The sequence below is a fragment of the Pteropus medius genome, unplaced genomic scaffold, assembly GCF_902729225.1.
Source record: "Pteropus medius unplaced genomic scaffold, Ma_sr-lr_union100, whole genome shotgun sequence".
Lineage (NCBI taxonomy): Eukaryota > Metazoa > Chordata > Mammalia > Chiroptera > Pteropodidae > Pteropus > Pteropus medius.
The window spans coordinates 17,232,451-17,247,605 of NW_024352787.1; positions in this window are offsets into that span (position 1 = coordinate 17,232,451).

Here is a 15,155-nt window from a genome sequence, read left to right on the forward strand (position 1 = left end):
AAGTGCTCTTCCTCTTAGCATGAAAAAGTATTTCTAATGATGTATGTTTACACATGGTCTCAGCTTCTCCCTCAATTCCTGCTGCCTTTGGATTTACTCTTCAAAGAAATCTGTGCACATTGACACATTATGTCTCTTTTTCGGGTCCTAAGTTGTTTTTTTTTTTTTTTTTTTTTTTTCAGGTAAGGGGTGGTTGAGAAATGTTCCAGCGCCTGTCATGTTATTAGATTACGTAATAAGGTTGAAATTACGATTCATAAATTTAACCATTAGAAAGTATAGCAATAAATGGCCTCTAAGATTACATTTATATCTAAAGTAATTCTCACGGTAAATATAAGAAAATACTAAGGAAAGAAAAACCATAAGCTAGTGATATCCAAAGTGGCCATTAGCTTGCATTAACTTCACTGAGTGTGAGCAAACAGGACCCATACCTCTTCTCTCAGCAGAGCAGGCCTGGCTAAATCTTTAAAAAGCAGTGACCTAAATAAATCCCAAGGGATGGAAGGAGATCTAAACAGAGATACTTATTACTTACTTTTCATCAAATTTAAAACTGCAATGTATGATTATCATATGAATGCTTTCATATTTTCTCTGTTAATACAAATGATGAAATGATTTCCTCGCAGGAACTTTATATATAGTTTTTCCATCTCAGAATGAAAAATTAAAGTGTCTCAGTCCTCTACAAATGTTTCTAGACAGATCTCTTGTCTTTTTCCAAGGTAAAGCAGTCTTTCACTGAACTCTAGAAACTAGCAGAGATTTTTCCAGTGTGCTGAGAAGAGCTGACCAGAAGCTGGGAGTCAAGGGTCCTGTGCCATGGTCCTACCACCTGACCCTGTAGTCCTAGATAGTAGCTTCCTCTGTTGGACCTCAGCTTCTTGTTTAACAACGAGAGCTGGATTGTAAAACTTTCCCAGCACTAAAATACTATTATTTACTTGACGTTTCCCTAATAATTAATGTACCACCTCTTTTTATTTTTTCAAGTTCCATTGATTTGTCCCCAGAGAGTTTTATTGTTATGTGAAAATCAGGTATGGTAGGCAGAAGAATATTTCCCTCCCCAAGATGTTCACGTTCTATTCACTGGAACCTGGCAAAAGATGCTTCGAAGATGTGATTAAGTTAAGGATTTTGAATAAGATTACCTTGGATTATCCAGCGGTGCCCATTGTAATCACACAGGTTCTTATAAAAGAACAAAAGAGGAAATATAGTCTTTTAGAGAAGTGATGACTGAACAGAAGTCAGTGATGTCACTGCTGGCTGGGGCCACAATCCAAGGGATGCAGTAGCTCGTAGAGCTGGAAAATTAGGGAATTTACTTACATATTTTTCTGTTTGTTTTTAATTTGATATTTAAAAACTTTTGTTAACACATTTTTGTAAAATCAGCATCCTTAGGAAGGAAAATATTCCAAAGATGCACTCCCCAAAATATGGTGTGTATGTATGTGTACATGCATATATGTATGTATGTGTCATAACATTAGAAATTCATTTTTTTACATTACCCATAAAATGAGAATGCTACGTTAGGTTTATCTGAGGACATGGCAAATTAATTGCTCAAATTATAGACATTATGAATAACGAAATGGATGTGCGTAAAGACAATGATGTAGGAGGTAAAGAAGTTGGTAATGATATTGGAGGAAACTGAGCAGCCCCTTATTGTTCTCCCTTGTCTTTCTATCTTGATAAAAAAGCAAAACCTTTAAGGCTTTTCTCAAAGAGAACCCAAGTGTGATAGTGGGAAAAGTTCTGGCATCTGCCAGGGAATATCAGTTCTTTCAGAGAAGGACATGGTAGCAGTCTATCATTTTTCGTGGCTCCCATTTTAAGACAATATCCTCAGGGTGTTTCCGTGTCCTCTTCCATCTTTACCTCTGTGAAAAAAGACCTAGGTCTTGAAATCTCTTAAAGAAAGAAAAAAGAGAATGTTAGGCTTTTGAGTAGTGATATCGTGTAACTCCCCTTCTCTGCCTCCCATCAGGCTGGGAAGACCAGAGTCATTGCTAAAGCATTTTATAATGAAAAAAGTCCCTTGTTAAAAGAACTGAAAGTGGGCTAAGTCATTTCATCTGCTCTAACACTTAATAAAATGTGAATGAGCTTTGCTTACACTGAAGATGGTACTATGGTTTCTCTGTCCATTTCAAAAGCATGTTAAGAACTAATCTACTGGGAACAGAACTGTGTCAGCCATCAGTGGGTTTGCAAAGAACAGAACTGCGCCTGACAACCATCTTCAAACATGGCTGATGCTCACATAAGTAGCCCAAGTGCTCCTATCTGGCAAAACATACGTAGTTTTCCTGTTTTCCTTTACAACTGTTATTGCAGAAAGCATGCTATAAACTAAGGCCAGCTATAAAATAAGAATAAGTAATAAAAGCAATTGTAAAACACATTGTAAACATGAAGTGACGTACAACTACCTCAAGTACCCCCTAGTTGGTGTATAAGATGATTTACAAATCCATTGGTGAGACACAACTGCCAGGCAAGATTGCAGAATGTAAGTAACAGACAGACCTGGGTTCAAATCCTGGCTAGTCCAGACTCTAATTAATCATTTAACCTTGAATACATTGCTTAACCTTTCTGGGCTTCAGTTTTCTTGTGTGTAAAATGAAGCTAAACAATATCTGTCTTATAGGGTTACTTATAGGGTTACTGTGGATCTCTGATAGGTACTTGGCATATAGGCTGGCAAGCCAAAGATGCCCTCAAACTTATACTTCAGAGCAGAAGGCTCTTCTCTCTCAAGGCTAGGCGACAAAAACTACTCTTCAAGAACTCTTGAGAAATAAATTTAAGGGTAAAAAAGTCAGGGTAAAAGCAGGAAGAATGGGAGAAATAAATAAGAAATTGATATAAAGACCATGAATGCACTTAGATGCTAAGGGGTGAGATGGTTCGTAAAACTTGATCTTGCCCTACATGTTTAGGCTAGAAAATTGACTTTCTTTTCTTGTGAATATGTCTTAAGATGTACTCTTTGGCAACTATCCCAAATGCATTTTCTTTTTTTTTTTGGCTTGGAAATTTTTATTAAAAAGCAATAAAATTCTCCGAAGTAACTTCATCCTGACTCGACCCATTCTCCTTCCCATCTCAGAGAAAGCTACAATCCTAGAGTTGTCATGCACCCTTCTTCTCTATGATCTGACAATTTGATTCTAGTTAATGCTCATATATAATGTATAACACATGCAATTTTTAAAGAAACTTTACATGAACAGAGTATTGTGAGTAGCCTATCATAACTTTTTTGTTCATGTAAACTATTTTCAAGATTTATTCGATTTGATATATGTATACTTAACTTTTTATTTTAAATGTTACAGATCAGCTTTTTAAATACATCACAATTTATTTTTCTCATGCCTTTTAGGTGAATATTTAGTTCTGGTTTTTCCTGTTATATATATAGTGTATAAGATTGTCCTTCGATATGTTCTTTTTGCATGTGTACCAGAACTTCCCAGGAAGTGGAATTGCTGAGTAGTATGATTTGCACATCTGTAACTTTACCAGGCAACACCAAATGACTATCTGAAAAGGTTAAAGCAACTCAGATACCAACTAGCAACACATGTGAGCTTCTTTGCTCCACATCCTCATCCACACTTGGTAATATCAGATGTTTGCCAGTTGGATGGGTGAAAATTGATTTATCAAGACTATTTTACTTTGCAAGTATCTGAGTGTTAGTGATATTAAGCATCATTTCATATGCTTGGGGACATTTGAGTTTTCTCTTTTATAAAATGCCAACTCATATATTTTGTCAATTCTTATTCTTTAAATAATCTGGAGATCAATCATAAATTACTTCTGTTTGTAGCATTTATTTTAGAATCTATTAAAAAATAATGTCTCCTTAATAAAATTGTTTTCTTATTTTTAGTCAAATTTATCAATATTTATGCTATGGTTTGTGTATTTTGTTTCTTGTTTAAGAAATATTTGTCGACCAGTAGTAAGAAATATATTCTTCTGGATTTTTTTTTTAATTTTGAAGATTTGTTATTCTTAATTCTTTAAACCATTGGCATTTATTCTTTAATATGATATAATATACCTTTTTCCATATGGATTGCTAATTTTCCCAGTATAATTTACTGAATCTTTTATTCTCCCCACAGTGATTTGTAATGTCACTTCTCTCAAAAATAAGTTTTCATATTAGGGAGGCTTACTTTCTGGCTTTCTATTCTTTCAGTTGGTCTGTTTGTCCACTCTTATACAAGCTTTATAAAAAGCATGATTCTGCATGGCAAGTGCTTCATTATTATTAGTACTGGCAATATTAAAATTAGTGTGTCTATTCTTACCTGCGCTTTAATATAAATTTAAGATTGAATTGGTCAAATCTATTTTAAACTCCTATAAAATTTTTATTAGAATTGAATCTGTTATTCAGAAAAGAGAAATTTATGATACTGAGTTGCTTTATCCATGAAAATGGTATATTATTCAATTTAGTTTCTTCTGTTAGTTCCGTAACAAAGTTTTATATTTATATTTTCCTTGTGGTCTTGTACATCTTTTGTTAGTATTCTTTAGTTAGTATTGTTAATATTTAGTTAGGTATTTTTACATACTTTATATATTTTGTGACTATTTGCAAATTGTAACTTTTATAGATTGCTATTTCTAATTAGTTATGACTGGTATCTGTGAAAGCTATTGATTTTTGTTAATATTATACCTCTAAAGCTTATCTAAGTCTTATTAAATAAGTTTTAATAGTATATTTACAGAGTAAATGTTTTTCTGGAATTTAAAGTGACTTTCTTAATTGAAGAATTTATAACACAATTATAGAATGCAGAGAAAGCCAGAGAACAAGAAAAGGTTTGAAGTATAATAGTCAGATAGACCTTGGTTCAAATTCCGGCTAGTCCTACCTCTGATTGGTCATGTATCTTTGAATACATTACTTAACCTCTCTGACCCTCAGTTTTCTTCTGTGTAAAATGGGGCTAAACTATATCTATCTTATAAAGATTCTGTGAATCTTAAATTAACTAGTAACAATAATTAATATTAACATTAATAACACTTAAAGGCATAATCTGTGTTAAGTCCTCTGCCAAATACTTAGCATAAAGCCTGGCACTTTGAAGTTCTCCTAATTTCTTCCTCCTCCTCCGCCTCCTCCTCTTTCCTCCTCCTCCTCCTCCTCCTCCTCCTCCATTTTTTTCCTCTTTCTTTTTCCTTCACCATCTTCCTCTTTCCTCATATCCTTTCTTTCTCTTCTCCCTCCCCGTCCCAATGTACACACACACACACACACACACACACACACACACACACACACACAATTTGTGCTGTGAGATTCTTTCCGGGGTCACTTTGGTGAGGATGAAAGAGCTGATGAGAGGTTAATACTTAGAAAATGATTCACAGTCAAATTTCTCATCTTACCTTAACCCTGTCTGGCTCCAGTTATAGTATGGGATCTCTGAAAAATGCAAGAAATATTCACCAAATCCTAATTCACCCCCACCTCTAGCTTACTGAAAGCTCTTAAGACCCTCTTTTCTACTTGAAGGAGCTGTTCAACCACCATGTCCAATGTGAGCACAGCTGAACTTCACCTCACTTAGGTAACTCTCTGGATATAAGATGAGAACAATTTAATGGAACTAAGAGAAGTCCCAGCATTGATGCAAGCAGGTTCCAATTCAACTGCTGAAGAAGCTCATACTTTAATATTTATTATTGATGAGTGAGGAGGTAGAGGAGAGGTTGAAAAAGGTTTGAAAACATTTTTGAATTTAAGAAAGAATGTCAAAAATCTAAGTTTGAAAAAAGACAAACAGCCAACAAAATGCCAATATTGTATTTATAGTTTATTTATAGTAATAGTGACCATGAAGAAAGTAAAATTAACAACTGTGACTTCCGTCTGGGCACTTATTTCAGTAGTGTGGTGGACATTGTTGTTATCTATCCCAGCTCCAGTTTTTCAGCAAGCAACAGACCCTGGCCTTGGTGTGGGAATTCTTTCTCCTTACTCTGCTCAACCCACCTAAAGAAGTCTGTAATCTGGGCTAAAAAGAAGAACTTGTAATTGAGACCAGGACTAGTTTGATCTCTTCAGAATGAGCCTCTGAACTTTTGTGGAAATACCAGAGGACTCCCTTCCTCAGTTCAGAGTCATGAGAATGAGAACGTGGAGCTACTGCAGCCCTCTGTTACCGTAATTAGTTTCCTGTGGCTGCTGTAACAAATTACCACAAACTTTGTGACTTAAAACAAAAGAAATTTATTGTTTCACAGTTCTGGAGACCAGAAATCTGAAATCAGCAGCGACATGCTCTCTCTGGAGGCTTTAGGGTAGGATTCTTTCTTTCTTCTTTCAGCTTCTTGGCTTGTGGCTGCCTCACTCCAATTTCTCCCTCCATCTTCACATGGCCTTCATCTTCTGTCCCTTATAAGAAAACTTGTCATCGGATTTAGGTCCCAGGGTAATCCAGGATAGTTTTATATCAAGATCCTTAATTATATCTATAAAGAATTCTTTCCCCCTAAAAAGGAGTCATTCACAGGTTTCAGAGATTTGGACATGACATTATTTTGGGGGCTATCATTCAAGCCACTACTGCTGCCACAAATAGAGATCGTTCCAAGAATGTAGCCAACCCTAAGGAAGCAAGGCCAAGAGTTTAAAAGAGAAATCTTGGGGTTGGTCACTCACATGAGAACCTGCATCAAGCCATGCCTGAAATCAATCTTATCATGGGCCGTGGGATTTAAGTATTTTTTTCTTAAGCTGGTTTCAATATTTGTTATTGTTGTTAGTCACATCTTAAAGAGTCTCCACAAATACAACAGAATGGAAAGAATATTTTCTATCAGGAGGCCCAACAGAAGGAATACCTGTGGGATTCTATGTCTTTGGTGACACACTCTGAAGATGCTCTCTCATTCTCTTACACTGCTAGCTGTGCACTCCTCAAGAATAAGCTCTTCACTCTCCTACTGCTTGGGGGCTGATCTGGGGCAGAAAACAAAGTAAAAATTGGACATTAAAAAAAAGAGAGAGATATTTTTATCTCATGAAGGCAGTGTGGGATTGTGAGGAGCCAAAGGTTTTGGGGTCAAATGAACCTGAACTAGAATCTAGCTCTGCTGGCTGCTAACTAAACTATGTGGCAAAGTGTTTTTGAGCATCAGATTCCAAAAGTATAAAATAAGAACCCTATTAATTGCATTATATAGTGATTGTGAAAATGAGAGAAGGAATGCAAGTATAATAGGGACAGAGGATGTCCCATGTATTCTCTATGCCTCCTGACTGCTTACCTCAAGAGTGGTCTTGAGAAAGAAGCAATGGAGGCAAAGATGGAGGTGAGAGTGCTGAGTGGAGACTAACATTTCCTGAGAGCCATCAAGGTGCCACAATGTGTGGTTTTCTCTCCTCTAATGCACTGAAGTAGAAGGTAATCACTGCATTGCACAGATGGGAAACCTGAAGCTCCGGGTGTTATATAACATCCCCAGTTCACATAGATAGTAAGTGGCTGGGCTGGACTTTGAACTCAGGTTGGTCTGACTTCAAAGTCTGTGCTGTTTACATTATTCCACCCTCTCTTATGATATTTAAGAGGTGGTGAGGGCAGAGATAATACTAACACCAAGCCGAGAAAGAAAAATAACACTTGGATAAGCTTATTATGAACCAGAAACTTTGATAAATGCCTTTTTAACAATTATCTTTGAGTATTTATAAAAATAGCTGTTTACTGACTGCATGCTATATATCAGGTTATGTTGTAAGAACTTTACATGCACTATTGTATTTAAACCTTATAACAGTCCTTTCAAAAAGATGTTATTGTTACTGCTCTTATTACATTACTTGCCTTTTATCTCATTTAATGCTTAGAGCAGTCAAGGAAGGGATGTTCCTCCCAAAGCAAAGAAGAGTTCCCTGAAGCCCAGAGACAAGAGGCACAGGGTGCTCAGAGACGTACAGGTAAGAAAGATAAATTCTGGTTATCAGAGCTGCATATCCAGGGCAGCTCCAGAATTGTTTCTTGCCCTGGAGGGACACGGAACACTGTTGGGCATCCTCTAAAGTCAGAGGCATTGGCTCAACCTGCGTGAAAAGCCAACTTCCTGTACTTTCCTGGGGTAGCTGGGGTAGTTACAGACAAAGAAAGGGTGGCCTAAGCAGGTTGAATAATTTGTACAAACTAGTAAGAAGCAGGATTTGTACTCAGGCAGTCAGCTCCAGAGCTGTATTGTGTAGGTGTAGGACAGTGTCAGGGGTCCTTGGACTTCACAATAACAGTCACGTCCATTCTACAAAGCAAGCAACTTGCACAGTTTAAGAATTAGAAAGGCTATACCACTCTTCCCTAGCCTGCCCCTCACACCCGCTTTCTCAGCCTTGCCAAGTAGCTCTGCATAGCCATCTCTGCCTCTCAGCTGGCCCCGGGCATTCACACACTCTGAACTGCAAAAGAAGTAGATCCTCTCCTCTGTGCTTGTCTAGTGGAAATTAAAGTCTCTACCTACAAAGAGTTAAGAATGGAAGGAACGAGGTGAAAATCTCATCTGCTAAGGGCTGGCGAATTTGTGTTGTTCTAACACTGGAACCTATAAGTCATTTTCAAAATGCTGGGGTTCTGTGTGATTGTTAGAATAAAATTCGTTAACACCTTTGGAATATCAAGGTTCATGGTTCTAGACCTGAATCACACCATATTTCTTTTGAATATTATTTAGGAAATAGTATTAGGGAAATTTCTGGCATAATAAATTAGACTTGTTTTTACTATTTTATTATAAATATCTACGCCATGATTATAGATTTGGTATTAGGGTAAACTGCACAGAAAAAATGTCCCAGAATGAGGGCTGATATTTGTTTTTCCTTCTGAAGCTAGGCCTTATCTGAGCCCACCAAACCTTGGCCTTCCTGCAGTGATGGCTACTCAAACAGTCGAGGTGAACGTTAGAGGTAAGGCCCACTCCGCGTGCCCCAGCACTCATGTGTCACCTGGTTTGCTGGTAGACTGGAGTTTGCACCGTGGCTTCTGACAGGAAGCTCTCATTTGCCTGCCTCAAGCTCTATATTTTATGCTCTTGGATTTTTTTTTTTTTTTTAAATCACACTTTACAGAGATCCTTTTTGGAGAATTCTAGAAAAACCCTCAGAACAATCTTATTTCACCTACTTTGCAATAGGTAAAAATACAAGATAATACATACATTGTCACTATAACAAAATGAATACAAGTAATGCCTTAAAGTATCAGAATGCAATTTAAACTGATGTAAAAGGTTGAGATTTTAAGGTTTACATACCATTTTCTAAAGTTACAATAATATAATAATAATTTTTTAATTATCATCAAGGTCTATTATTTTTAATGTGTAAATAAAGATGACAATTTTTGGAAGCCATGTAAATATTTTGGTTAATATGGAATACACTTGTTGATTGGTTAACAACCAAACAATCTGTTTAGGGTTGTGTTGATAAACACAAGTATTAGAGGTAATCTGAATTAACATAATGGTTTCAGTTCTTAAAATAATTAACAGTTGGTAGTGATGACTCAAGGTCAATTTGTAAATTGGCCCAAGAGAAGCATCTTGTGGGATTGGGGAGACAGTGTACGAGTGCTGGGAATTTATTATGTGACCCCGGACAAGTCACTTCACCTTTCCAACATCAGAGATCTGAGAGAAGGCATCACTGAGGAGAACTAGTGATGTCAACTTTAAGGATCTAAATTGATTCTCCAGTTGTACATGTGATTCTTCAGAATGTCTTAGCTTTAATCAATATTAACCTACAAGGATATATGAAAGAGAGGACATCATTTCTCAATTTCTGTCCCCATTCTGTCACTGTGGACTTTATACCATTCTTTAATTCAGAATTGCTGTTTTACAAATTTAAGCTGTCCTCTTTTGTGTGGAAATGGACCCATTATCTTTCTTTCTGACAAAGTCCCTAGAAGACAGTGTTCAGCGTTTTGCTCAATAAATGTTAGTTATTAATGATGATTATCACTTTGTGATAAGCCTTATCTGCAAAAACTCCAGCTCCTTTCTCAAAACAGTTCTGCCTCCTCATGGGTAGATATATTTTCTGACGTTACTCCTCAAGCCCCAGCAAGCCATGTTGATGCCTCTTGAAAGCCCTATATAATAAATCATCTCTTATTTAAAATGCTTTCTTTAAACTTACGATTTAGTCTTGTCTTATAGTCCCTTTTACAATTATTTTAGAGTGAGTCAGAGTTCTTTGAAGGTCACTGAAACCCTTTTCTGGGTCTTCCTGGGAGGCATATGCCTAGAATGGAAAGGGAAGAATATGGTGGAAGAACCCTTGAATGTCAATATCATTATCTAAAAGACCAGTTCAGAAAACATGGGCTATGATCATGAATCAAGCTTGTCCCCGAGAGGTCAAGAAACACAAATGGTTTTCAAAAGTGATGGCAGAGGAAATACATGGAGAAGATTGATAAAGTTTATGTAATTCATGGGCTACTTGGGGGAGGGGGGTGTCACAAATTGGGAGACAGCAGGGAACAAATACTTATAGCAAAACTTTTGGGTCATCAGAGTATTATTTTAGGTCATACTCAGATATTTTTGTTAAAAAGGTGGAATATTTCTGGTGGAACATATATTCTTTCATCACCCAAAGTTCCACTATTTCTTATTGTCTTATATCCGCCTCATGCACACATTTAAATTTCCTTTCTGGCCCCATTCAGATTTGAATTAGCAGATCCTTTGACTTTGACTGATTCCTAAAATTAGATAAGAAAATGATCTTACAAAACGATTCCAATTATTCTCTTATTTTTAACAGCAGAAAATTAATCAAATGAAAAAAGAAGAGGAATGGCTACATGAATAATGGGTCTCATGTGTTAGAGCCTTACTTACAGGCTGTCCCTTAAGGTTATAGCTCAGAATCCATGGAAAACTCTGAAAACACCTCAGAGAACAATGCTGAACTATGTGGGTCAATCCTATGAACCTGGAAGTTGAGGACGTGTGAAATGGCTTCAATGATCTAGTTTGTCTTAGGGTGACATGGTGAAAGGAGCAGCAAGATGTTTGAAATGTTCTCTCCCTAGAGAAACAGTGGTGGAGGCTTAGGGGTGACACTGATCCCTCTTAGGGTTCCTCCAGTAACTCTCAGGGTAGGAAGAAGCCTCGTTTGATCTGGCACAGTGCGTTATGTCATCACTACAGGTTGTGCTTGCCAAAACTGTTACAGACTCTGCACTGAAATACTATCCTATACATAAGATCTGACTGGCTGGATTTGTGCTGTCCCAGATCCTGGCCCTTTTTGTGAAAAATAATAGCATGTTCACCTAGTTGCATGGCATCACAGGCCAGAAATACATCCTAGGAATAACTGTGAAGCCAATTGAGGTAGCATCACCAGATACAATTCAGGTCTTTTTGCCCAGCCACCTTACTTGACTGTTTGATTCTCTCATATGCTATAATTCATGGCACTCGATTTCTCTAAGTCAGCATATATTTTGCAATGGAAAGAGCAGGGGCCAAGGAGCCAGCATGGGGTGACCTCTGTGGTCCATGCCATACCAAGTATGTCATAATCTGGCTCCCTGCCAACCTTCACACACTCTTCTCTTACCATTCTCTGATTTACATTTCAGGATGTAGCCACATCATGATGTGAGGAATCCACATGTGAGGAGCCATGCTACTCCTTGACTCCTGACCTTTGTTCCTGCTATCTACTTGGAAGATTTGGCTTGCTTTCTCTTTAATTCTTATTAATCCCATAAGACTAACCAGAGGTTCCACTTCTTCTAGGAAGGCTTTCTAATATCCCCCATCCAGGGACAAGTTGCACATTCCTCATCTCTGCTCCTCAGTACCCTGTGCTAATTTCTTTCACTTCTATTTCTCATTATAGTTACCAGTTTATAGCTATCTTTCTCAAAATTATAACCTCATTTATGACAGGGATTACATCTTTTTCCTCTTTATATCTCAGTGCCCAGCACAGGGTACTTAGTGCTGAATCAGTGATTACAGAGGGACTGAGTGAAGAGGGGATTTGAGAACCAACATATAGCTATCATCTGCTATATAGAAGATACATATCAGGTGTGTTATGTTATTTAATCTTTACAAAATATGCAAAGTGGGAATAATTATCCAAACTCATCAAATGAGGAAAATGAGTCTCTAAGAGCAGAAATACTTTTCTTTAGGTCCTATAATTAGTAAGTGACAGCAACATCTTTTAAATCACAGCCCCCAGGACTTGAAAGTCTGTATTCTTTTCACAATACCATCACACATTCCCACTCCTTCATAATCATGATCAGGAGTGTCGTGGCTGGGACAAGAGGGGGCCAGTGTTTAGGCTTACCCAGTACTTGATGAGACTCTGTTTCTATAGAGTCTTTTGCTTTTGACTATCCATAGCTGACCACTGCACATATGGCTGTGAGAATTAGTGCCACCAATAGCCAATCCCCTTGGAAAAATTGCCCAGAAATCAGCTTCCCCTTTTCACCCCCATATGACCTCAGGGTTATAGCCTCAAAATTTTTTATAACTTCACTTCCTACAGATATCATTTAGCTTTTATAAAACCCACCCAATTCGTTATCTGCTCACATTTCTCCAGATGTTTTACCTCCTACTCCTGTCTTTCTTAATGACTCTAGGGAGTTGATTACCAGCAGGGTTAAAGCTGTCAAATTATTCTTGGCTCTATTCCACTTCTTTTTTTAATCCATCTCCAAAGTTCAATTGAAAATTTTCGCCAATAGATCAATAATCTTTCTTTTCCCCCTTAATTTTAGTCAAATCACAGCACTAAAGCTATGCAATAGAGAATAGTTCATTTTCCTAATGATTCTACTAATAGTTCATTTTCCTAATGATTCTACTAATCCTGAAGATTTTGCTGTTGACTTTGCTTCTGGGCTTACTTTCCCCTTCCTTGTTGCTCCCCAACCAGAGAGCTGGTAAGGCAAGTGGAGGGTGATCTCATTTAGCAAGGGCGTTCATATGCCAGTCCAGATTTCTTTGGTCTGAGCTTCTTTTGCAGGAGGGGGAAAAGGATATCACTGGGATCCTAGAGAAATCAGCAGATTTATACCTGTTGATCTTTAGAGTGATAAGTGAAGGCAAATATCTTCATGCAATAGATATAACGGGGCTGGCAGATTCTCTTTGTTCTAGATGCCACAGTCTCCCCACAGAGCAACATAGAAACATGACAAGTGGAATGACACTTGAGACTCTCATAATCATCACAAGAACCCCATGGAGTCCTCATCCCAGAGGCTGGCAGCTTATCTCCCTCTCCACCACTGCTGGGCCTACCTGCAATGACTCCTGCAGCTGACATAAAACTAGATAATCCTGTAATCCTGGAAGAATCCTGATTTTAATTTCAAGATCCACTTTTACTAACACAAAAATGACAATGGGAAGTAGAAGACGCTGCTTTCTCTCACTTTGGATTTTTACTGACTCCAACGTTCTGGATCTTTTTTAGAGAGAAAGGTTTCTTGATTCGGAGTCACAATAAAGGGATACTGAAACAAATCTTGATTTTGAAACCTCAGTCAAGTCATCTAATTATTCCTTTGTTAAATACTAATGGGACCTTGCAACTCCCTTCTCTATTTAGGGAACCAGAGTCTTAGAATTACTACTATGATACCCCACAGCACAGCATTATTTAAAATATTTAAAATAGCAATAATTAAATATTTATGTTGCACTTAACATTTTACAAAGCGTACTTTCATTTAATATTCCAATTGGGAAAACTGTACTGAGTCAGAGCTAGGTTTACAACATATGATAGAGCTGTAAGTTATGTTTCCCTTTGAATATCATACATTTTTAGAGATAGAAAGTTAGAGACCTTCATATGAACTGTGTATTCACAGAACAAGAAGTAGTTTTGTGAAATGTAAAAAAAATGTAAATTAACCTTTATTTATTTTTTTAACAACTCACAACTTCGTTTCAAGTGATTCTTGTCATCCACATACTTTAAGGTTGAAATTATCCAAATAATATCAATTATTTTATTTTTAACCTACAGTAAATAAGTATTAATGTTTTTCATACATGGCAGCTACTTTCTCTCTCTCTCTCTCTCTCTCTTTCTCTCTCTCTCATTCTCTCTCTCTCTCTCATACGCATACAGAGACACACTGCTACTTGTGATTAGTTTTCTAAAAATAAAATTTTCCTATCTTTTTGGTAAAAAAGATGGAGTAAATACATACCATACATTAAGTAATATTTAAAAACAAAAATTTGTTTTCTAGCAAAGGATTGTAAAAAAACTTTCTCAGGACTAATTCACTGTATGTAAGACAGCTTTGGGCACATGTTTTAAAATATACTACAGTGATTTGGGAGGCCAGCCATGTTTGTCAAAAAGGTATTTTTTATGTCAACAATGTTTTATAGGCTGATAGGTTTTTTATACATTAATTTTTAATCTAAATATCCAAATCCAAATATTGAATATACTTAATTGGATTTGACTGTATGTGTTTATATGGCCAGAATGTTATCAGAGTAGATGAAGCCAGATAAAACTGTTAAGCTGTGACCATAACTTGTCATTTCTGATCACTCCTTTTAGTCTGTATATAAGCCGGAGCACACAGACATTTTCTCATTTGGTTCTGTTACACATTTCCTCAATGTTCTCCTTACTCAAATGTTATCTTCACATTTTTAATATAAATATTAAAACTCATGTACATATTAGTTTGCTAGGGCTGCCTTAACAAATTGCCATAGACTGTGTAGTTTAAAAAACAGGAATTTATTTTCTCAAAATTCTGGAGGCTAGAAGTCCGAGATCAAGGTGTGGGCAGAGTTGGTTTATTCTGAGCCCTCTCTCTTTGGCTTGTAGATGGCCATCTCCTCCCTGTGTTTGCATGGTCTTACCCTCTGTACATGTACATATCCAAATTTTTCTTCTAGTGATACTAGTCATAGTATCACTAATGACCTCATTTTAACTTAATTATCTTTTTAAAGGTCTTATCTCCAGATACATTCACTCTGAGGTACCAGGGATTAGGACTTCGACATATAAATTTTGAGGGAGACACAATTTA